Genomic DNA, 24,261 nt, shown 5'->3' on the forward strand with positions numbered 1-24,261 from the left:
TCTCAAGATTAAGTGGCAGCTTCTTTTAAACTGGAAAACTCCAGTGGGTTTCACTCTGCTGTATATAAAAGCCAGTAGTACACTTGGTGGTAGGTCCTGTGTTGTTTGTTTTAAATTATGTTCCATTTTATACTCTCTCCACATTCTCTGTTTCCAATATCCAGCAGATTCTTGTATTGACAAATGTGTGACTTTTACAGGAAGCTGGTGTGGAGAAGACCTGTGGTTCTTCTGTATGGGCTGAGCACAGTTGTGGCTTCTGACCCTTGGGAGAGCTGCTTGAGTTTGGGGTTATCCTATTAGATGGATGCTTCTAATAAAACTCCCTAAGCAAGATAGCTTATCTGTGTTACTACCACAAAGTTCCAGAGCCAACATTGCCCTCAGCATGAAGGGGGTGAATCGTGAGTGTCATTATTTCTTTTGAGCATGCTCTGGGCTCAGGTTGTAGCTGAGCTTCCACAGTGACTGCAGCTGATCTGAACCAGGGCTGCTTTACCCCTTCCCACTCCCTTCTTGTAATCCATGAAGTAAATCCATCCTGCTAAACCTGCAGCAAACCCTTCTAAGAAGCAATTAAAGAATGTTCTGTCATCTTAGTAAGATGTTCTATGTGGTTTCTTATGGTTCTAGGAGAAACTACTGATAAGAGTGGCTAGATTACAGAAACTATGCCAGAGAACTGTGACAGAGTTTGAATAAGGGAGCACTGTTTCTTGGAAACTGCTGGAAACACTCAAGTCCCCTTCCTTTGCACTGAAATGGTGAGTGTCCTGCTGCCCTCACCCTGCACCTCCTCTTTGTTTTTCCCTTGTTGTGATTTATTTGGCTTAGTTCTGTAGTTGCTTCTTGGCTGAATGCAGCTAAGGTATGTAAATTGCTTTTTAACAGCTAATATGCACCCACACTCCTGAAAAAAAAAAAAAAAAAAAAAAGGCAAAATAATATTGTCAGCAATGAGTTATAGGAGATCAAGAAAGCATCCAGAGGTGAAAATTAGTGTCTCTCTGGCCAAGTCCTGAATACTGTCACAGCTGTGTTCAGAATAATCCAAGTAGAGAGCAAATTTGGTAGCTTCAAATTAGGATTTTAAAGGAAAGGACTGCCTCTGTGGATGCAATACATACTGTGTGAACTGGACTTCTCTGAACCAAGCATATTTTCTTTTTATAGAAATTTCAAACCCTAAATACACTGTTTCATCCTCCAGTGACATCTCACTACTTGTCCTGACTTGGTCCACTTAAATAAAGGACAATGACCACAGCTCTGCTGAGACCCCCCTGCAGGGCTGCATCCAGCCCTGGGATCCCAGCACAGCAAGGACAGGGAGCTGCTGGAGCCAGGCCAGAGCAGGGACACCAAGGGGAGCAGAGGGATGGAGCAGCTCTGCTGGGAGGAAAGGCTGAGGGAACTGGGATTGTTCAGCCTGGAGAGGAGAAGGCTTTGGGGTGACCTCAGTGTGGCCTTGCAGTGCCTGAAGGGAGCCCAGAGGAAAGATGGAGAGAGACTCTTGACAAGGGCCTGGAGTGACAGGACAAGGGGGAATGGCTTCACACTGACAGAGAGCAGGGTTAGGTTTAGGAAGAAATTGTTCCCTGTGAGGGTGCTGAGGCCCTGGCACAGGGTGCCCAGAGAAGCTGTGGCTGCCCCATCCCTGACAGTGTCCAAGGCCAGGTCAGATGGGGTTTGGAGCAACCTGGGATAGTGGCAGGTGTCCCTGCTCATGGCAGGTGAGTAAGAATAAGATGATCTTTAAGGTCCATTCCAACCCACACCATTCCATGATTCTGTGGTATCTACAGCCTTCTGGAAAGCCACAGCTAATGGGGTCATATTTATTCTTGTTCTCAGAGCTTTTCTTGTGGCTTTTCCACACCATGTGGCTCTTGATGGAGAATGAAAGTTGCCCAGGGCTAGGACTGCATCCTCCAGCATGTCTGTGAAGGTCCCAGGGTGTTTTTATGGTTGCTAAGACATTACAGATAAACACAGTGAGTGAGCCCCATCTTGCCATTCAGACTGTGAGCTGCAGAAAGCCACCAACCTCCCCAAAGCTCTCCTGGTAAAGGAATATCAAATCAAAAGCAAACAAATATGCATAATCGTTCTGCCTGGCTAAGATGCATTACCAGAATACCAAGAAATGACAAACCTCAAACTGGAGTGATTCATCAAGACACCCAAAAAGCACTTACAAGAAACCACCTGACTAATCATGCTGGAGCTCAAGGACAGTCCTGTGCAATGTACACATGTAATTATACATTTCAGAAAAAACAACCCTTGTCCTCTCAAGGTAAATAATAACTGCTGTGCTAAATGCATTGTTGTGCCAATGGTATGAATTGTTTGGAATAACTTTCTCCTTCTTGGGTTCCTTCTCCTACTCATGTATTCTTTGCCCAATACCTATGCAAAATAATCAACCCTAAACAGCATAAACCAAAAAGTGAAAGGCCCAAATTGCCACCTGCCCATGCTGATTTTTTGTGTGATGGGGGGGGCTGAAGCCATACTACACACACAAAAAGGCAAAAGCAGACCCTGTCTTTTAAGTTGCAATTTAGTGATACAACCCAGCTGAGTGGGTTGGGAATCTGAGCAGAGGAGGCTGATGAGTGTCCATCGAGTTGTAAGTGATGTCCCTGGAAAGGAGGTGAAAGACTGTGACCCCATCCCTCGCAGTGCTTCTCCTGTCAGCTGAAATATGGCTTTAAAGGCCCCAAGATGCTTCCACTTTGGCTGGGAGAAAATCATGTCTAAATTTGAATGTGTTTGATGATACTGTAAGACACACAAAGCTACAACGTAATTATTACAGGAAACTCCTATTTCAGTTATTTCAGCACCTCTGTACATTTGAAGGCCTGGAGCAAAGCAACTGGGTTTTGACTTTCATAGTTTACCTAACGTGGCATTGATGGTGAACTGTATGGTGATGTAAAGGACAGAGCTATATTTGTTTAAGGAACCTTCAGGCCGAATTTCCAGCTTTGTGAGTGCTGAGAGAGAGGAAGGAGGGAAGTTCAGAGGAAAACAAATGCTTCCTGAACTTTGAGTTTCTTTGTTTTTATATATCACCAGATTTTTCTGTGATGTGACCAGCCGTCCTTTATAAACTTTGCTTTATCTCTGTGACATTTTGCGTCTAGGAAATTATTAAGCTGTCATATTTGGAGACTGAAAAGAGCAAAGGACTGCAAGAGTTTGTTCTGCCTGTCAAGTTACCCAGTTACAGCTGAGTCCCTTTGCAGACATGTATTTCCACTAGCCTACGCACACACACACCATGAGCTGGCCCTCGCCTGCTCCTCATCCTGTGGGAGCTGTAGATATAAAAAAATGTATATAAATCTATATGGATGAAAAATATATCACCTGATGAGGAGGTTTGTGGGACTCAGCAAAGCTGCCTATTACTTATTAGCTAGCTAGTGGTCTGGCCTGTGTGTCCCTGTCCTTGGCAATAAAATGAAGATGAAAGGTAGCCGCTGACTTGGAGCCTCGCCTGAAAGTACAGTAGCTATCTCAGCCCTCGCCTTATCAAAGGCTGGGACAGCAATAACCGTGCTGAGGGAGCAGCAAGGACGTGGTGGGCTGGGCTGACAAACAGTTACACCTCATGGGCAAACAGCAGTTTCACATCCCCACGGGCACCCAAACAGCATTGGCAGCTGAGGAGAGGCTGCAGCAGATGGTGCCCAACCGTGGTGCCAGCCCCTTCTCCAGGACAGGCTGGGCAGGGTAGTGCCTCTCCAGCCAGGGCACCTGCCCAGGAGCTACCTGGTGAAGGATCCTAGGCAGAATGTGTGCCTCAGGCCACCAGAAGAAGCTCAGCTGTCACCAACCCAGCTCTGCCAGACTGGAAAGATCATTTTGAGACCAAGAGTCTCACAGATCAGCCCCCATTCAGGCCAAAACTGAATGGCAGTGAGGACAGTCCTCTTCATGGGTGTTAAAACAGTCGTCTCTAGTGGTGGCAGAAAGGTGGGACTTGGGAACAGTCACATTTGTATTTTAGCAGAAGTGAGCTTTCCAAACTTCAAGCTTCCTCAAGCACAATGTTGAAGCCACAGGGTTTCCAGATACTCCCACACAGAATTGACTTGAATCAATAACTTGGACAAAGAAACAGGGCCTCTCTTGAGAAGAAATGGAGGTATTGGATCACTGCAGCTTTTGTTAGCTGCATGAAATGGGTTTTTTCCAGCTCACCAAATTTGTCCATACATGTCTCCAAAGCACTAGGGCTACACAAAGGGTACCTGACAAATTGTCTTACACAATAGAGCAAACGTGGCTTCAGATCATGCTCTGTCATGGAATTACTCAGTGAAGGCCAGAAAGACAATATTATTTTGGGTAGCTAAGTCAACCAAATCCTTGGAGCTGGGAGGGCAGTGGTAGTGCTGGAGATCAGGTTTTCAGTTAGAGGAAGGAGGAGATCCACAAAGAAGATGCTGAAGACACAACATACACAACAGAAGATACTGAACTGGCAATAGTAGCATAAAAATATATTTGCCTTGGGTCACAAGGACTTCATCACAGGAGGGTGCAAGATCCCACATGGTCTTAAATACCAAGTTCTGTGGCAAACTTACCTTTCCACTGCAAAGTAACGGCGATGTGCTGGATAAATGTACTAGGAAGGACATGGAAATGCTGGAGAAAGTCCAGAGGAGGCCAAAAAATTGATAAAGGAACTGGAACACCCTCCCTGTGGAGATAGGCTTGGAGACTTGGGGCTGTTCAGCTTGAAGAGGACAAGGTTGTATGGAGACTTCAAAGCCCCTTCCAGTATCTGAAGGGTCTATAGGGAAGTTGGAAAGGGACTTTTCATCATGAGTTGTGGTGACAGGACAAGGGAGAATGGGTTTAAACTGGCAGAGGGGAGGTTTAGATTGCATATCGGGAAGAAATTGTTCCCTGTGAGGGTGGGGAGGCCCTGGCACAGGGTGCCCAGAGAAGCTGTGGCTGCCCCTGGATCCCTGGAAGTGTCCAAGGCCAGGTTGGATAAGGGCTTGAAGCAACCTGGGATAGTGGCAGGTGTCCCTGCCCATGGCAGGGGGTTGCAACAAGGTGATCTTTAAAGTCCCTTCTAACCCAGACCATTCTGTAATTCTATGCAAAAAGTAGCTTGACGAGTTTTAAGGAACTTTTAATACATTAACTGAACATAAAATTCCTAGTGAGCAATTTTCCGAGTCTGTGAGTAAAGCTTGAGGTAGCAAAAACTGAGGGTAGCAGGTTGCAAGAGGCCTCTCAGAGAAAAAAAAAAAAAAAAAAAAAAATTTTCTAAATGTGTTTCAGTCTCTTCAGTCTCACCTAATACAGCCCATCTGTATTACACAGCTGATATTTCTGGCAGCCTTAAGAGTTGCTGGATCCAGGCTCCACAGCATTATGTAATTTGCTTCATTTTAGTCCTGATAAGAAAATTCTTGGAAGTCACTTTAAAAACAATAACTATGGTCCTCATCTGTTTCATTTTGCTGCAATGAAGCAGAGTCCTGAAGGCAGCCAATATGATGGGAGAGATGATGCCCGGTGAGAGATCCTTCCTGTGTGTTTTTCCATTCCTTAGGGTAAACTAAGTTTGGAAAACTGAAGTTTGGAGCATTTTTTTACTCATATCTGTCATGCTAGTGGTCAGCATTAATATTAAAGACCAAAGTTTAAAATCACATGTTTAACCTGAAAAAGTCATATACCTGCTGAGATTTATTTTTCCTAAATTAAAAAAAAAGCTAAATAAGCCACTTTCAATTGTGTTTGTAGTGTGAGATCACTTGTTCCATTTGTCTTAATTTCTTTTGATGTAGCTAACTAATTTCAGCTTTTGAAAATTATCACCTTGTGCTAATTTTAACTTTTAAGACCCACTTCTTTCTGACAATTTTGAACATTTTTCTCATTTTTCTCCCATCCTTTGCAGCCACTCCTTGTACACCTTCATTGAAATCCTTTTTGCAACTCGTCTAGTCTGGATGGACTATTGGACTTGAGTGACCTGAGCTGCATGCAGCATGCAAGACTGCCTGCTATGGAAATGATAATTTATTTACAACTAGTGACCTACTAGTTTAATATAAATAATCTCTAAAGGCATGGCCACAGACTCCACAGTGAATTAGTGCATCATTTAGTGCAGCAAATGGAGAAAGGATAGGGCCTATGTTAGCCTCATCTCTTGTGGGTAAAATTGAAACACAGATGCTTGACTGTTTCTCATGGATCAATGGCAAGGTATTTCTATTTCTGAAAACAGTTTTGTCTCTAGTGAGCACCCTAAAACAAACTAAATCCCTTTCTTCAGCAGCAGAAAGACCAAGAGCCCTCTCACTGGAGTGGCAGGAGCTGCTGGTTAAAACTGAGAGTGGAGCCCAGCCACCAGTCCCTCATCGTGACTTCGACAGATAATTAGTCAGGTAACAATTCCACTGTTGAAAAGCCTGTGAGGCTGGGATCAAACCAAATCAGCACTGCAGGCAACTGTCATGAGATAAAAAGATAAGATGAATGAGTTTGTATTGCACTTGGAATGCACAAAGCCCAGTATAGATGTAAAATATTATTACTAAATGTGCTGAGGGCCCTATTGTAAGGAGACTTCCTGCAAAAGCAACTGAATGGATAAACTCTAGAGACCTGGACGGGTCACAGAGATAAATCATGTCAGTAAAGCACTACTGGTTCCTGGGCTGCACCCTGCTCTCCTGTAACAATGTCCCCTGGGCAAGGTTTATACCTGTGTGCTGTGGCCATAGCAACACTGGTGATGACAAATACAAGAGCTTCCTTGTGCCAGGTCGGTGAAGCTCAGAGAAGCAGTTTCTGGGTTTCCATCACAGGAAGGTGCTGCGTTACGACCTTTTGGCAGTGGCAGAGAGCTTGGGGGCTGCCCAGTGGAGAGGTTCAGGGTAGTCAGTGGGGTGAGAGAGATGCTGGACCCATCAGGACTCTGAGCACTCAACCACACAGAAGAAGGAGATCCATGTGTCCACCAAAACATTCCAGACCCTTTGGTAGCTTATTTCTTGCATGGTGCACTCCTGCCTCTCAGAGGGCTGCTTTGCTCTGGTCACCAAGGTGAAGCAGGTGCTGGAGCAGATCCATGGATCCAGGATCCAACCTGCTCCGAGGCTGAACACCCACTCGTGGGCAGCGTGCTACGCCCAGCACTTTGCTGGCTGAGTCGCTGTGTGTACAAACTTTCCCAGGATCATCCGGACCGTTTTTCTCATCCCCTCAAGCACAAAGCTTGTAAGTGGGAACAGTGCCACTAGGACAAATTTCTGCTCGGGTGACTTACTCACATTTAGCACTGCAATTGTCTGTTCTGACAGAGCCACTACAGGTTCTCTCCCAGAGCAAGTTTAGCTGATGATTCAGACATGTAAAGGCAGAAGCAAAAGGATTACTTAGAGATGATGCTGGGATCAATCACATATCCAAAGTACAATTCAGAATTCAGCTTTGTTAAGGAATGAGTCCAGAGCAGGGACACCAAGGTGATCAAAGGGATGGAACAGCTCTGCTGTGAGGAAAGGCTGAGGGAATTGGGATTGTTCATTCTCAGGGTGACCCAGCTGTGGCTTTCCAGTACCTGAACTGGACCTACTGAAAAGACGGAGAGATACTCTTGACAAGGGCCTGGAGTGACAGGACAGGGGGGAATGGCTTCATATTGACAGAGAGGAGGTTTAGATTGGATATGAGGAAGAAATTATTCCCTGTCAAGGTGGGGAGTCCCTGGTACAGGTTGCTGAGAGAAGCTGTGGCTACCCCAGCCCTGGAAGTGTTCAAGGCTTGTGGATAGTGGATAGATATCCCTGGGATAGTGGAAGATGTCCCTGCCCCTGGCAGGGGGCTGGAACTGGTTGATCTTTTAAGGTCCCTTCCAACCCAACCCACTCCTTGATGCTATAATTCTTTTACATTGTGTTTTTAGAGTTCACTTTATTTCACATCATGATCTGGTGCCATGAGAAGTTCTCACCAGAATATCTGACACCTCATACTTCTCTTCTGAGATGCAGAGACAAAAAGAAGGGCTGGCTGGCAGCTACCATAAAGTCACTGGAATGGGTTTTTAATGCCAGGCAGGCTCCTTTGTAACCCTTTGACACACCCTTTTTCTGTGGCGCTGCAAATGAGTACCAGGCTAATTGAGAACACAGGCCTAAAAATAGATGTGCTGGGGAAGTGATGAATTTCCCACAGAAACATCAGGTTTTCATAAAAAACTCTAAAAACATGGAAGTTTTAAGTATAATGCAGAAAGGTTTTGGGTTACCAAGCTTAGGTTTTATGTACTTCTTTGACCAACACTGAAGATTTTGTTGGGATTTCTTTTTAACAAAATATATTGGTTCCCCAAAGAAAACCACAGCTACTAACAAAATAATTTTTTTAAATTGTAAAGATGTTAGCCTGAACTTACATTTTTTCCCTGTTAATCTGCTTTCCTGCTTTTTTAATTTTTCTGTTTTCTGCCCTCTCCTTGTCATGTGCAGCCCACTGGGTGGTACTTACATGGTAACTAGTCCTACTTAGGGAAGCCAGTGCTTTCATCTTCATCAGTTCTTCCCTCACTGTTTTTTTCCTGTCATTGTTTGTTACTGTTCTTTTACTGTCAGTTTATCTTTATGAGAAGGTATCTTTCCTTTATCTTTTCCAAATCATATTCATCCCCTCCCTTTTTTGTCCAGCACTTAGATATCTCTAATAATCTTTGTTCCTTCCTGCTTCCATTTTTAATTCTTTCTGGCACCTTTAATACCTGTGATTTCATTTCTTTGTCTTCTCTCTGGATATTAATGTATGTTGGCAATCTTTCCCCCCTATATCTCTGAATAGCACATACTTCATAGGGCTTTAAAAAGAATAAGCAATTTTTAATCACAATACTACAAGAGCTCAAAAAGTAAATAATGTGGGAAAAACTAAAGGCAGAAATATTGATTAATTCTTCAATAGATCTGATGTTTCTTCCATCCTATTCTGTGGTCAGGACCTTTGTAGGCTTCAACCCTACTTTATTCTTCGTCCTTCATCACTTGAAACTTGTCCCACAAACTTTTTCATGTGGCGATCAACAGGCAGCAGCAACAGAAGCATTGGGCCTGAGTGGAGTTGGATAAGAAAGCACCACTGGCAGCATCTGAGGTCACTGCTCGTGGCCATACAGTGAGAAATACAGAAAAAATAGTTGTGAAGATCAAGGAAACTTCATTCCACAAAACCACAGATTCACAGGATGGGTCAGGCTGGAAGGGACCACAGAGAGTCATCTGGTCCCACCTCCCTGGGCCCTGCTCGGAGCCCTCCCTGCAGCCAGGGACACCCAGGGCTGAGGGCCCCTCTCAGCTGGGGCTCCTCTCCAGCTGCACAGCCCCAGCTCCCTCAGCCTTTCCCTGCCAGGGATGCTCCAGGCCCTGAATCATCTCTGCAGCCTCCGCCGGCCCCGCTGCAGGAGCTCCATGGCCCTGCTGTGCTGAGGGGCCCAGAGCTGGACACAGCGCTGCAGATGTGCCACACAGGCTGGGCACAGGGGCAGGATCACCCCTGACATGCTGGCAGTGCTCTTCCCAGTGCACCCCAGGATTCCATTGGCCTTCCTGTCCCCCAGGGCACTGCAGGCTCATGGACAGCCTGTTGTCCCCCAGGTCGTTCTCAGCAGAGCTGCTGGCCAGCAGGTCACCCCCAGCCTGTGCTGGTGCATGAGGCTATTTCTCCTCAGGTGCAGAATCCTGCATTTGCTCTTGCTGAATTTCAGATGCATGCCTCCTTGGAGACATGGAAAGATACAGGTTATACAGGTTCAAGTGTGGAGGTCATTGTACCTGCAGAAAACTTCCTAAATGGCAGGATGAGCTGGGCTGCTGGGAGAATAAGCAGCCTGGTCTTGAGAGGAGAAAACAAGAATGGGTTAACAGACACACAACATTTTCATTTGGGTTGCTGAATGGTTGGAGGCTGAGTTTCAGATTCACTAACCTGGGTGTTTTTCACATGAGTTTGGGTTTCAGAATGAAAGGTGGCATAATAATAGCAGGCCTGTGAGAAGACAGGAGGAATTTGCCCCTGCTTCAGGGTGGGAAGGGTTAGTACTTGAAGACTTGAAATTACTTACATGTGCACAATGTGTGTCAGTGGAGGATTTTTTTAATCATAAAACTAAAGTATGTATTTGGGTCCAGTCTGTTGGGCTTGCAAGTGTAACAGATCTAGGAAGTTCTGTTTCTGCAGATGAGAGAAATCTGATAAAACTTGGAATGTGCTTCCAAGCAAAGTTTACTAACTTTGAGAGGCCTCTGCGGGTTCTATTTTGTGTTCGGACCATGTGTTAATTATAGATCTTCTATTTCTAGTGCAAGCTCCCTTCTCACCACCCCAAAATGAGTTCAATATAGTTTCAAGGGAAAGAGCTAGGCTAAGCACAGTCCAGATCATGCATAGTGTGGGTTTTGTGCTTTTTCTCATCTTTTCTGGGAAGCTCAGATATTTCCAGAGGAGGTGGGTGGGAGACAGTAACATTCCTCAGGCTATTCAGTCCTGCCCTTGCAGGACATGAGCTTGGGCTCAGCAATCTGTCCATAGCACCCAGGCCATGTTTGTGGAGGCCCCAGGGAGCAGAGTGAACATTCAGAGTGAGCTCTCCCTGAGGTGAGCATGGTGCCCATCCCATAAATCCCACATCAGACCCCTAAACACGGTTGTCCTGTGGGTCATCTGGATGTGCTGGCACTGCCAAGGCTTTGTTCTGTGCCACCCATCCTGCTCGGGGCTCAGCCCTGCCAGCTCCCATCTGCTGTGCAAGTTTGGGCCTGAGTAGATCACCAGGAGAAGGAGGCTGGGCTGGTGACTCAATGGGCACAATTCTTCCCTCTGAGTCAGGGCTGAGTCAAGGGGTGCTAAGGGGGACTTTGCTGCTCCAGCTGCTGGGTCACAGCTGAGAAACCAAACTCTCAACCACCGATCTCTTCAGGAACATCTGTGGTCCTTCCTCGGCAGCAGTGGCATTTACCCACTGTCTTGACCACATTCCAGTGTGGAAAATGTATTTCACTCACCTCCAGCTCCCTCTGTTACCCCAGTGAAACACTTCATTCTTCACTACTGCAGCACAATACATCAGTAAGGATATGCAGTATTTCATGTGGCCCTTTGGCTTTAACGTTGGCCAAAAATGGCATGCAACACACATTGCAAAACTTCTTTTCCATATGTCTCTTTTGTGCATATCAAGGGATATCCTGATAATCCTGCTCACAAATGCACAGTATTTCCACAACTGTTAATCAGGGATCTGCACAGGTAAAGAGAGCATCACATCTCACAGCCCAGTTTATCTCAGGGCAAATAATACATTGGGGGCAAATAATACAATATTGATTTAATAACACAAAGTCTTTTTACACCATCAGTTGACAGTGAAGTGCAAGTATTAGTGTCACTGAGGAAACAGCCTTCAGCATAGATGGCTTCTCACAGTCTCAGAAGGTCCAAACTCTTCACCATCTTGTCTTGCTATTCCATCCACAGCAGCAGTCGTTTTTGAAGGCAACCAACTCTGCAAAATTTGTGCTTGAGCTCATTTTGGAATCACAGAATATCCGTAACTAGAAGGGATTATTCAGTCCAGCCCCTGGCCCTGCTTAGGACACCCCAACAATCCCACCCTGTGCATCCCTGAGAGCGCTGTCCAAACTCTCCTGGAGCTCTGACAGCCTTGGAGCTGTGACCATTCCCTGGGGAACCCGTTCAGTACCCCAGCACCCTCTGGGGGAAGAACCTTTTCCTGATACCCACCCTAACCCTGTCCTGACACAGCTCCAGCCGTGCCCTCAGCTCCTGTCCCTGGTCACACAGAGCAGAGATCAGAGCTGCCCCTCCTCTTCCCCTCGTGAGGAGGCTGCAGAACTGCTGTGAGCTCTGACCTCAGTCTGCTCTTCTCCAGCTGAACACACCAAGTGCCCTCAGCTGCTGCTCGTGCAGCTTCACCTCCAGACCCCTCAGCATCTTCTCAGCCCTCTCTTGGACACTATAACACTATAATAACTTTGTATTTTTCCTATATTGAGGTTCCCCAAACTGCCCCAGGACTCACTTTGTCCTCACTTTGTTCACTTGCCATGGCTGACATGCCTCTGTTTGTGCCTCCCAGCGATGGAGGCTGTGTGCCAGCATTGAGACACACATGCTGTCCGATACTTGCTTCGTTTGATATGTGATGACAGCTCTTTATAGGTGTCTGAGAAAAACAAATGAATGAAGAAGCAGTTCCTGGTGGCCTCTGCCAGCTGTTGACAATACCAAATAATTTGCTTTTCCTGAAACAGACCTGATGCCTCTTGTGGATGATGTGGCGCGTAGGTGTCGTGTCAATCAATAAAAATTAAAAGTTGCTGAAGGGCAGGAACAGCAGCTGTGAGATTTCTTACTGCTTTTCATTCACAGGGAAGTGGTATCAGACTCCTTTTAGTGGCTTGTGTGATTTACTGTCACATTTATCTCACATGCTTCAGCAAGGACTTGCACAAGCAGATTTATTTTAGACCATTGCTTTTAAAGGTGGAAGACAAATGGTTCATTCATAGAAACTTATTTTTGGAATCTTGTTTAGCATCTAAGCTTTTTCCAGAGCAGCTGGCATAGACCCCTTTACATTCAGGAAGCAGTGCATACCAACCATGGGATGCCCCAGGTGCCTCTATAGAAATGGCTCTTGGAAAAATATCTCTGGTGCTAAGTAAGCAAGGAGAGAGTAAAGGAACATTGGCCAACTTCAGTGTTCCTGTGTCAGACACATTAACAATGCCCTTGTGCCTGAAAACAATCAAATAGATATAATTAGGTATTACCAGAATAATAATAAAAAAGATAATAAAATATAGAGTTCCTTTTTTGTTTGAAATTTCTTTACCATGAGGTCTGATTAAAATGTTACTATTGAAATTGTTCTTCAGCAGGAAAAGCTGTTTCAGACAGAGCAGATCTCACAGAAGAGTGGATTCACTGAGGAAGATCTTCTTGCTATAGAATGTTCAGACATTTCACTGGAAAGCAGAAATGCCTCTGACAAAAGGATAGATGCTCTGCCATGTGTTAATCCAATGCTACGCATAAGGAATTCTGATGGAGAGCCCTGGAAGTGACACCCCAGTGTGTCTGGCATTGCCCTGTTGGCTTTGTCTTTACAAAGAGTAAAGTTCTCTGAAGTCTCCATGTGTCACCAGCCTAATGAGAATCCAAACCAGCACATGGTGGAGGATGGGTACACGAGGCACCCAGAATTACACTCTTACAATGTGGCATATCCATTTTGTTCCATATTTCATTTATTGGGCAATGTAGCTGAGGTTTTGGCTTTCAGTCAAAAACAAGGATTTTCCCAAAAAGAGAAATTGGATGAGGGATTAAAGAAACTCCACGAAATGACCAAAACACCTCCCAAGCACCATTTTCCACTATTCATATTTGGAAGAATTAAATGCGGTTTTAGTGTAAGGAATAACTGTATGCTAGCCCTAGGGTTATGAACTGGATAAGCTATTAGGAATTTTCCATTTCTGACTGTGATCTCACATCAGTGTAACTCTGCTCACTTTAGTGGAATTTCTTCAGAATTGTTCTGATGGGAAAGCAGAACGAGGTCCTGTGATTCTATAACTATTTCTACTAAGCTGTTTGCATATGCCTGAGAGAAGCAGCTTTTAAGAAAAATATATTGGAATTTAGGGCCAGTTTTTCATCAGTTCAGTTAATCAGTTTACTTTGGTCTACTGATCACTTCTGCTGCTTCGCATGTGATTGTCCTTATAAGTGAGGTCAGTTTTATGGGGAAGGAAAATATCCTTTATAAGTCCAGATGATATCATTCGAAGAAAAAGACAAGTTAGGCACCTCTAAAGTTTTTTTTTTTTTTTTTTTTAATCTTTCTGAGGACAAATTTTAACAGTAACTAAGGATTTATTGTTCTATGTTATAGTTCATAAGAAATTACAGGGTTTTGTTGTAAGACCCTAAGATCTTGATTTCTTTTGCTTCTGTCAATAGGAAATCACTGCTGACCTGTCTGTCAGGTCCTTGAAGGTTTATAGAAACACTGTAAGATCCTCATTTACAACATGACATATGGGTCCCATCCAACTAGAATCATAAAAATATAGAATATCCTGAATTGGAAGGGACTCACAAGGATCATTAAGTCAAACTCCAGGAGAATTAGAACAGCAACATGTTTTATGAAGGAGCATCTTGAGTTCCCTGTCCTGGAACAGGATCACAAAATGCAGAGCTGTTCAACAGGGAAGTAGATTTCAGGGCTTACCTGGCTACACTGTGAGTCCAAGGAAACTGGGCAGAAAGGGTGGGAAGGGCTGAAGGTCCTTCTCACCAACTCCTTCCTGCATGGAATATTCAGCATATACATGAATAGAAGGATCTGAGCCATAAATTCAGAAGGTGACAGAAAAATTGAGGTCCACAGACATCTGTGAAGTCCTAAGCCCCGCTTAGATTCAAGCTAATTTCTTAAAAAAAAAAAAAAATTTCAGGATCTTTTCTAGCTAAGTTTTGAACATCCCAATATTAATATGTATTAATATGTCTATTTCAAACTGTTAGAGAGTAGGTTTAAATTGGATATTAGGGAGAAATTTTTCCCTCTCAGGGTGGTGAGGCCCTGGAAGAGGCTGCCCAGAGCAGCTGTGGCTGCCCCATCCCCTGAAGTGTCTAAAGCCAGGTTGGACAGGGCTCTGAGCAACTTGAGATAGTTGAAGATGTCCCTGCCCATGGCAGTGAGGTGGGAAATGGGTGTGTTTTAAGGTCCCTTCCAACCCAGGCTATTCCATGATTCTGCAGTAGCCTGTAGGCACAGGACCAGTCATCTATAATGTGTCAGAATAGAGATGTGTTTGAGGGTTGAGATCAGATGTATTTCAGGATTGGAATAAGACTTCAGGTGGATTTAAGCTTCACGGATTCTGGAGAGGAATAGTTTAACCAAGCTAATTCCAGAGGGCTGAATTCAGCAGTTATCAATATCCCCAGAGGAAAAGAAGTAGCTACTGCAGTCTTTTGATTAACTGAGCATAAAATGAGCCTTCCTCCCCTTACTGTTTTAATTAGATATGAATGAACCAGTTCAAACCACATTAAAATTGACTCTTGACTCCTCTGCATGTAAATTAACCACTAGGTCACAGTTTTATTTTTTTCCCTGAGAAAACCAGTTTTCCCAGAAGCGGGGGGATGGTGTTTAGAAGTACTCCCACTGTTATCTTCCTTCATCCCAAAGCTTTCTTACACATGACTGTTCAAGTGGCAGGAGGACTAAAGCTAGGTTAGATGGTGCTGTGAGCAATTTAGTCAGGTGGAAGGTGTCCATGCCCATGGCAGGGGGTTGGAATGAGATGATTTTTAAGGTCCCTTCCAAACCAGGCCATTGCATGTTGTGACTGAACAACCAGGAGCCATGACCCACGCTGGTTGATCAGCAAGCGCTGGCAGATGTCGATGCTTGGGTGGTCGAGATTACGGCTGCAAAGGGAAGGAGAGCAGGTTTCCACGTGTGGGCTGTTTGCCAGCCTAGAGGCAATGCAGGGTGGTTTTTGGAGGGGGGCAGGATGGGGGAAAGCCGCGGCTCGGGCGGCTGCGGTAGCGCGGGCACCGCTGCCCTCTGCTGGGTACCGTCCCGGCGGGCGCTGCCTCCCGCAGCATCCGCACGAACGGCGGGAACCGGCGCCGTCCCTGCTCCCTGAGCTCCGCCACAACCTCAGCCAGACGGACCCTGCTTTGTGTACCTCCAGTCCAGGGGCAGAGCAGCGAAGCACCTCCTGCAGGGATGGAAGGGCTTGTCGAGAGGGTTGAGCGTGAGCTTCCATCACAGCCAGCTGCAATCAGCTGTGTCCTGCTGTCATCCCAGAGCACCCTCTGGGATGGCAGCACAGTTTTGTGTCTTCCTCGTGGAGTGAAGAAGGTATGGTATGGATGGGGGTATTTGCTGGGGAGGTGCAGTTGTACTGAAAGCTTGTCCATCCCATGGCTATCCATCCTAGAGCTCTGTTTCAGATGAAAGTGACCGGAGGCTTCTCAACAACAGCAGCTGAACGTGATCTAGCTGTGCACAGGTGGCTAAGAGGTCAGTGGCACCTGGCCTGGATCAGCAATGGTGTGACCAGCAGAGCCAGGGCAGTGACTGTCCCCCTGCCATGGGCACTGGTGAGGCTACATTTCAAATCCTGTCTCCTGTTCTGGGCCCCTCATGACAAGGATATTGAGGGGCTGGAAGGTGTCCAGAGAAGGGAATGGAGCTGGGGAAGGGTCTGGAGAGTCAGTCATATGAGGAGTGGCTGAGGGAGCTGGGGGGGCTCAGCCTGGACAAAAGGAGGCTTAGGGGGGACCTCCTGGGTCTCCACAACTCCTTGACAGGAGGGTGCAGCCAATGGGGATTGGGCTCTGCTCGCAGGGAACAAGGGACAGGACAAGGGGAAATGGTTTCAAGCTGTGTCAGGAAAGGCCCAGGCTGGATAACAGGAAAACTTTCTTCACTGAAAGCATTGGAACAGGCTGCTCAGGGAGATGGTGGAGTCACCATCCCTGGAGGTGTTCAAGACTCAGAGCTCTGGTTGACACAATGGTGATTTGTCACAGGTTGTACTCAATGATATTGGGGGATCTTTTCCAGCCTAAATGATTCTGTGATTCTGTGAACACTCTGTCTTGCTTCCTCTTGCAGTGATAATATGTACCCATAAAACCAGCCCCTCTGCATTTTAGCTAGCTGCAGAAAACTCTGTGTGGGCCTATTTATCCTTTGACAAATCCCAAAGAAAGCCTCACCCATGAGCTTTAAAATCATGTGAAACTCATAATCGAAGGACAATTTTCAAAGCCTCAGCCTTTTAGATAAACCTGTCCAAGCCTGTTTGCTTAATTAATGAACAAAGATGCAGGAGATGCAGAGCTTGAAATGAAATGTGAAAAGTAAATTCAGCCTAGCTGGGGAGTCAGATATGTAGAGGGAACTGAAAGTTGCTGTGCAAGGGGTAGTTCTGAGAGAGTATAGTAGTCTGATAGAGGTCAGACTTGGACTGCTGTTAAAATTGGTTTTATCTGTATCTGTAAAGAGGTGAGGAGGGGATTAAAGAGTACTGCAAGGCTCTTATGATAGAGAATGGAAATAGAGGGACAGATTGAGCTGCTGAAACTCCTGCAAGGAATTGCTAGCTGACATGAGTAAGAAGATCAAAATGTTGGCATATTATACAACAGCACAGTGGGGATAGACAGACAGTACAGAGGGAACTGGAAATACTGTTTGGCAAAAAAAAAAAAAAAAAAAAAATTCTCAAACATCTGGGAGAAAATACTCAGAAATCGAACTACTCAGCAGGAGGGTGCAATGTGGAAAGCATTCAATGCTGAGAGACTCCAGTGTGATAAGGGCAAAATAGACAGAGTCATAGAATCATAGAATGGTTTGAGTTGGAAGAAACCTTAAATATTGCCCAGTTCCAAACCCCTGGCATTGGCAGGGACACCTCCCACTATCCCAGCTTGCTCAGAGTCCTGTAAAACCTGGCCTTGGACACTGCCAGGAATGGGGCAGCCACAACTGCTCTGGGCAACCTGTGTCAGGGCCTCACCACTCTCACAGGGAACAATTTCTTTTTTATATCTAAAATAAACCTACTGCCATTCCCCCTTGTCCTGTCACTCCAGGCCCTTGTCAATAGTCTTTCTCCATCTTTCCTGTAGTCTCCCTTCTGGTACCGAAGGCCACAATGAGGTCACCCCAAAGCCTTGTCCTATCCAGGCTGAACAACCCCAATCCTCTCAGCCTTTCCTCCCAGCAGAGCTGCTCCATCCTTCATGTGGATCTTCCATAGCCCATAGGATGGCAGCCAGCTTATGTAGGAATCAGTTGCAGCCTTCAGAGGCATCTGAAGTCCTGCCCTGGTATTACAACACAGTATTTCCCCCAAAAAAAGTGGGATGCTACGTCTCAGTTCCTTCAGAGGGAAAATAAGGCATGGAAAGGTTAAGTGACTTGCTTTGTGTTGCGCAACCAAGAATGGAAATAGCTCTCAGATCTTTTATTCTTAGCAGCCAGCTGAGGGAACCTCTGCTTGGATCTCAAGGGATTCCTTCCTCCTGGAAAGACTTTCATTTCCAGTAAAAGCAGGGAGGCTGGGTGGGAACAACCCGAGATGCTATGCATTGTTCACGTGCTTGCAGCAGCAGTGGAATGTGAAGGCTGAGGAGCAGGAGGCAGCAGTGCCTGGCCAGGAGAGCAGGAGCAGTTCAGGTGGCTCTGGCAGGGATCCACACAGCAAGCCAAGGGTGACTCAACAATCAGGGGGCACTCAGCCAGGCTGTGCTGGACCTTGCAGCCAACTGGTGGAGAGCAGTGCCATGTCCTAATGTCACCTCAGTGTGGCTGAGTAAAGAGCAGACATGGCTGCTTAAATGCTAAACCTCCCCAAATTCATGGCAGGAAGCCTGAAACCCAGCTCAGCAAACCAGTGACTTTTGTGCATAGGGCAAGCCCTGTATCAGCTGCCTATGAACTACAGTTTGGGGCTCAGCCACACTAAAGGCATGGGGGCAGAAAGGCTAATTAAGATTTTAATTAAGATGGTGCTTGGTGAGTTTGGGAATTAATTTCAGGACATGTTTTCTGGGATTTCAATGAGCAAATTTAAGTGTCCAAGAGATCCCTATCTGTCTCAAGTACTGTGGGTCTACAGCCATCATTTAACCCTACTCAGTGTCGCTTTTCTTAACTACAAAATGTGAAAAAAGAACCTTTTAGAAACTATTTGAGTGGTGAAGGGCAAAACTAGGTGTGGGCCAAGGAATTAAAGCAGTGGGACGGTTAAGGAAAGGATCCTAGCACTGAGGTCTGAAAGTTTCGCTGGATCTCAGGGGAGACATGAACCCCATGTCACTTGGGTGAGTGAGGAGTGCCTGGTCCTTTCCTGCCCTCTTCCCAAGGGAGTGGGGCTTGTCTCCTCAATCTAAAGAAGCCTTTCCATCTCTAATTTCCCCTTCCTTTGTTTGAATAGGTTATCTGATATAATTACACAACATTCAAGTGCAGGAGTGCAGGAAGAAGTGATAAAATCAAGAACAGCTTTAATGAGGCCAGAAAAGGAAGAAAAATGGAGTCAACTCAGGGGAACTTCAAGGTCCTTTTGGAGCTATTCAAGCAAATAAATGAGAATACTGCTAAAACAGAAGAAGCTGGGTGGAGTCAGAAGGTTGATTTGGAGCTAGCAGAGCATTCAGTGGTTTCAGCAGGGAGCCTTAAAGTTAGATGGTGTCAGGAACACATGGAGGTAAGCAAACATCCCATTGAGCAGACAAACATCCCATTGAGCAGACATGCACCTCTGCCTGCTGTCGAGTAATGTGCCTGTTGCAGGGGCAGGGACTGAGAGGAGTGACACAGATAAGGAAGAATGGATGGCCACAGAGGAACTGCAACATCCACACAGAGGTCTGGCCAAGTCTGATGCTGGCCAGGGAGGAGGGAGTGCTGAGGAATACACATTTACACAGAAAGCATCAATTTGCTGCACTCACTTGTATTAACTTATCAGTTAAAATGAAACCTGCTACAAAGATGGGAAGGAAGGGGAATTTCATCTCCTATGAAGAGTGCTTGTTAATATCCAGTTATTCCAGAGGAAGGTGAAGGATGCCATTGCCTGCTAGACAGAAATTTTGATTTACACAGTAGTTCAAGGGCACTGGACACAGCAATTCAATTTCCAACACAAGGTAATACAATCAGGCCCACTCAAGATACCCCCAAGCCTAATGGAAAAACAGCACCACCAAACATTGTCACCACAACTCCGAAATTAATGGGGAGATAATTCATGTTCTCAGGTGTTCATGTGGGCTGGGCTGGGGGAAAACAGGATGTCTAACACTGATGGATGTTCTTGCATTCTATTTATAACATCATTTACTAAGAGTATCTGTGTGGTGTATCACAGCTGTATTCATAGCTGGGTATTCTGACACAAATGTCTTCCCGAAGCCTAGATGTATTTCTCAGTCAGCTTTTGGGTGAAGATAAGGAAGCTTAGACCTTTCCTGCAGAGATAAGTGCTGCAATTCTATTCTGGACGTTTCCGTTGCTCTATTCCTGCCTCACACTTTTACCTCCTTTACCAGGAAAAGTAACAAGAACAGCAGGTTAGGAGTCAGTACCGGCACTTGAATCCTGGCTCTACAACTCACTTCTTGAAGTGAAATCACTTCCTTTTCCCCTTTTATCTCTCTGGCTAAAACAGGAATAATTTTTGCATCAGACTACAGAACTTATGATCCTTCCTGTATTTTTCTCAGCTATTTATATTAATCTAAATTATTGTTGCAGCTTAGACCTCGCAGGTGAGTTACTGTTATCGCCAGCCAGAATAAACAAAAATAGGGGAAAAAAAGAAAATAAAGTTATATAACTTTTACCTCAGTAGAGTATCAGGGCAAACATCTGTTTCCAAATCAAGACAATGTTTAATTTAGAGTGAGCACATGGACATCAGAGTGCTGCCTAACTACTATCAAAATAGGTGTTAAACAAAGATTTCCCTCCCCAATATTTTCCCTGTGACTAGAAAATAAGTAAAGGTTTATTCATGGAATAAACCACAATTATCATAGTTGTACAGTTTTCCTCTGTTCAGTATCTACAATATTTTTCCTCAGATTTTTTCTGTTCCTATTAAAAATATTTAGAGCTATTCTTCTATAAACCTGAGAAAGGTCTAACTAAGCCACTGCCATTCCCTGCTATCCTACATAACAGGATAGGTGTAAACTTCTTTATTAGTATTTTGGTTCTGGAACTAACTTTGCAAAAAAGCAGCCAAAGTTCTTGAAAATATTATCAAAGCTTGGGGAAAAAGGAAAGCATGTGGCTTGCATCACTGTTAGTGACAATAATCAATGCCCAGACAAGCACAGCTTCAAAAAATGTGTCAAGAACTCACTTTATATTTTAAACAGACCATGAAGACATTCAAATTCTTCATCTGGAAGAGAAAAAAGAGGAGGGGGAGATGGCGGGAGGGAGAGATTTCCTTCCACCAGGCAGCGAGAGATCACTTCACGCTTCCCTTTGGTAGGTTAGAGGGGAATTGTAAAGCCATCGCATGTGAACAGATGGAGGCAAAGGATCTCAGCTTTCACGGGAGCGGGTTAAAGATCCGACGCCTGGGACGGTGGGTGAGACAGGGCCCAGCAGCAGGGGCTTTCTGCCCCCTGACAGTCAGACGTCTCCAGGGCCCGCCGGGGTGGCAGCAATCCTTGGGGAGCACCTCGGCAGGTTCTCAGCAGCCCGGCACCAGCTAAGCCCCAGACTTGTATAGGCACTTCACATTTAGGAGCATGTCTAATCCAATCAGGGGCAGATTGGAAGCTATCCGTGTACCTCCCAGATAGCATATTCTTGTCGGCTTGAAAGCAGCCCTCTCCTCCTCAGCCTTCCCCCCTGTCTCCCTATCAGTCTGTGCAAGCAGCGGCCTCCCCCTTGGGCACACAGAGCTAATCCTATTTACTCAGCCCATCAATTTAACAGCTTTAATATTCGCATGGGTTCGATGGATGCAGCTGAAAGGTTTGCAGAGAGGCGGTGGTGAGCGGTGGGAGGCAGCCTTCCCATGCTGGCCAAAGCAGAAAAAAGTCATTCAAAGCCATGAAGGCTCATGCCCACTCACACAAACACACAAAGCAGACAACACATGTGCAGCCCATTACACACCCCAGCAGTGTCCCTTTGGCACACCACAGCCCCGGGTTCGGCTGCCTGGTCATTTCCCTGGTCCCTCTTGCAGTGTTGGTGCTGGGGTTGGCAGAAGTGCCCTGGTCTAATGGGATTGAGCCTGTGTTAGCATGAGGTCTCCTCTTCCCTAAACTGGAAGGACAGACACAGAGGGTGCCAAGCACCTCCTAATGAGAGTGGTGACCCTGAGAGCCTCCTGCTCTCACACAGGCAGTTGTGGAGGAGCTCAGTCTGATTCTGCTTGATGCTTAACAGTTTCTCAGCTCTCTGTTTATAAATTCCTGAACTGACATTCCTCCCTTTATCTGTCATGAGCATCCTTTAGCATCCTTTAGCTCTACCTCCTGTGCTCTGGCTATAGATTATAGCAATCCTGAGGAGGCAGGTCTTTTTAGGAGGATTCAAGAATGCAGTCAGGAAGCTCTTCAATGCTCCCAGCCTCTTGTCACTGCTCCAAGTGATCCTGGACTTCAAAAAGAACCAGCACCCACATCTGAAACCCCTGTGGGGTCTGTGTGCCCCTCCTCCAGCACTTGGATCTTTACTAATCACTTTATTCCAAATGTGGAACAGCTCTTGGTTTGTGGTTTAACTCACCTGCATGAGTCACATCTGAATTCCTCTCCTCACTACTGAGGTTAAACAGAATTGGAGTGGCTGTTGCCTTTCAGGGTATTGCAGTCTTTGATGTGCAAAGGACATAGATCTGTCTGATATTTTGACCTGGCACATTTTTTACTTTTAATCTGCTCTTTATTTATCTGTTTAGCTCTTGAACTAAATGTGGTTTTGGCTGTGGGTTTTTTTTTCAATTTGCTTTTGCTGCTTGTGCTAGAAATCATGTATACTAACAAAAATCTCAAGTTTTCCAATGGCAGTAGGCAGCCAATTTGAGCATTTTCTGTGGGTATCCAGACTTGGACTCTGCGCCTAAGTCAGGCAGACACATTGCCATCATTCTGAATTAAGGCTGAAACGGAATAAAAAGAGGAAGAACAGTGAATTCCTCCTTCAGTCATTCCTGTTCTCAAGACCTAAAGGTACTCCTCTATAAGAAATCCCAGTGTTTTGATCTAGTGGGCAACACCCTTTTTCCCCAGGCTGAGAGCCCTTTGTGACTTTACAATTCGAGAGGGCTATTCCAATAGCACTGCAGAGTGAGTCAGATGAAGTGAAGGTTCTTTATTTGTCCAATTAGCAATGGGAGGCGATGGCAAAGGAGAGCACTCAGAGTGTGCACTTTCCAGCTGCTGGCATGCTGTGAGCCTGACACGCCCCAAGGAATCCAGAAAAAAATTCTTGAAGCATGAGAATAATTTTTCCCCTAGTTCTGCCTCCCCTTTTCCTCCAGGAAGGAGTTTAGGAAGCTGTTTAGGGCTACATCTTGATTTCTCCATTGTCCTTCTCAGTAATATATGTATATATGTCATCCCTGGATTTTGATGGAAACAGAGATACTGTTTTTGCAACAGATGTGTTCAGCCCAATATCCTGGGGTTTGGATCTTTTTTTTTTTTAATCCTTCCCTCCTGTTTCGTTTCTTAGCATTAATTGCTCATACTGTCCTCCTGCTTTGTGCAGTAGGACTAAGTATTCTCTTATTTGGAAAGGATGAGGATGGTTTTGGTAGAAGATTTGGCCAGTGCAGCTTCAATTAATTGTGTCAGCTGTGGTGATAATCAACCCTCAGGGAGCAATTCACAGGCTGAGAACTGCGCATCAGAAGGTCTGAGGTGAGGAGGCAGAAAATCCAGACTTGGGTGAGAGTGATGTGTCAAGCACAGCTGGATAGGAGAGGACAGATGGGACTGCATGGAAAGTGGGAGCAGGATTCAGGACTCAGGACATTCAGAGTGAAGGCAATAGCAAGGATGTGGTTTTCTCAGCTGAGATAAAATGACTTTTAGCTGAGAAGCTATTGAAAGTGATGGCACTCCTTCTTTCCTTTGCTCTGGCTGCTTGTGTCCACTGTGCTGTAGCTCCATGGGATCTCAGACTGTGACAGGGTCAGGGGAATGGGGGAACTAACCTGGCTGAAAACAAATAATTTACTATCCCATGTTTATCTGTCAGTGGATTGGGTCCCAGATCTGACACCCACACAGCTTTTCAAGCAAGGATGCTGGCGCAGGGGAGGGGATGTCGTCAGCCAGAAAGATGGAGAGACACACATCATTTCCAGCATTCCCTCCCTGGAAGCATCAGGCCAAAACAGCTGATGGATCAGCACAGGAGGCTGGCACCCACCCTGCTGTATGTGCTTAAATAGGCTGCAAACAAACAAAACATACTTTAAAGCCTGAGCAGGCCTGGGCAAAACTGAGCAGCCACTTCCCTCCTTCAAGCTGCTGCTCTTCAGAGACCGTGGGTTTCACAAGTCATGGCAGAGCCTGCAAGGAGGTCACACAGGCAGCCTGGGCAGGAGGAGCTGGAAAAGGTGGTCCACAGGG

The 24,261-nt window shown here is 45.6% G+C and overlaps 1 protein-coding gene across 4 annotated transcripts in view; it reads left to right on the forward strand.

Moving 5' to 3' along the window:
* LOC115493467 (DNA repair protein RAD51 homolog A-like) overlaps positions 1-24,261 on the forward strand; it is a 75,851-nt gene that overhangs the window by 13,505 nt on the left and 38,085 nt on the right. For all 4 annotated transcript variants that reach the window (XR_012053711.1, XR_012053707.1, XR_012053708.1 and 1 more), the window contains exons 2-3: positions 634-764; positions 6,323-6,434. The gene's annotated coding sequence lies outside the window, so the exon portion shown is untranslated. The remainder of the gene's footprint in view (positions 1-633; positions 765-6,322; positions 6,435-24,261) is intronic.

This window comes from Taeniopygia guttata, chromosome 1A, assembly GCF_048771995.1.
Source record: "Taeniopygia guttata chromosome 1A, bTaeGut7.mat, whole genome shotgun sequence".
Taxonomy (NCBI): Eukaryota; Metazoa; Chordata; class Aves; order Passeriformes; family Estrildidae; genus Taeniopygia; species Taeniopygia guttata.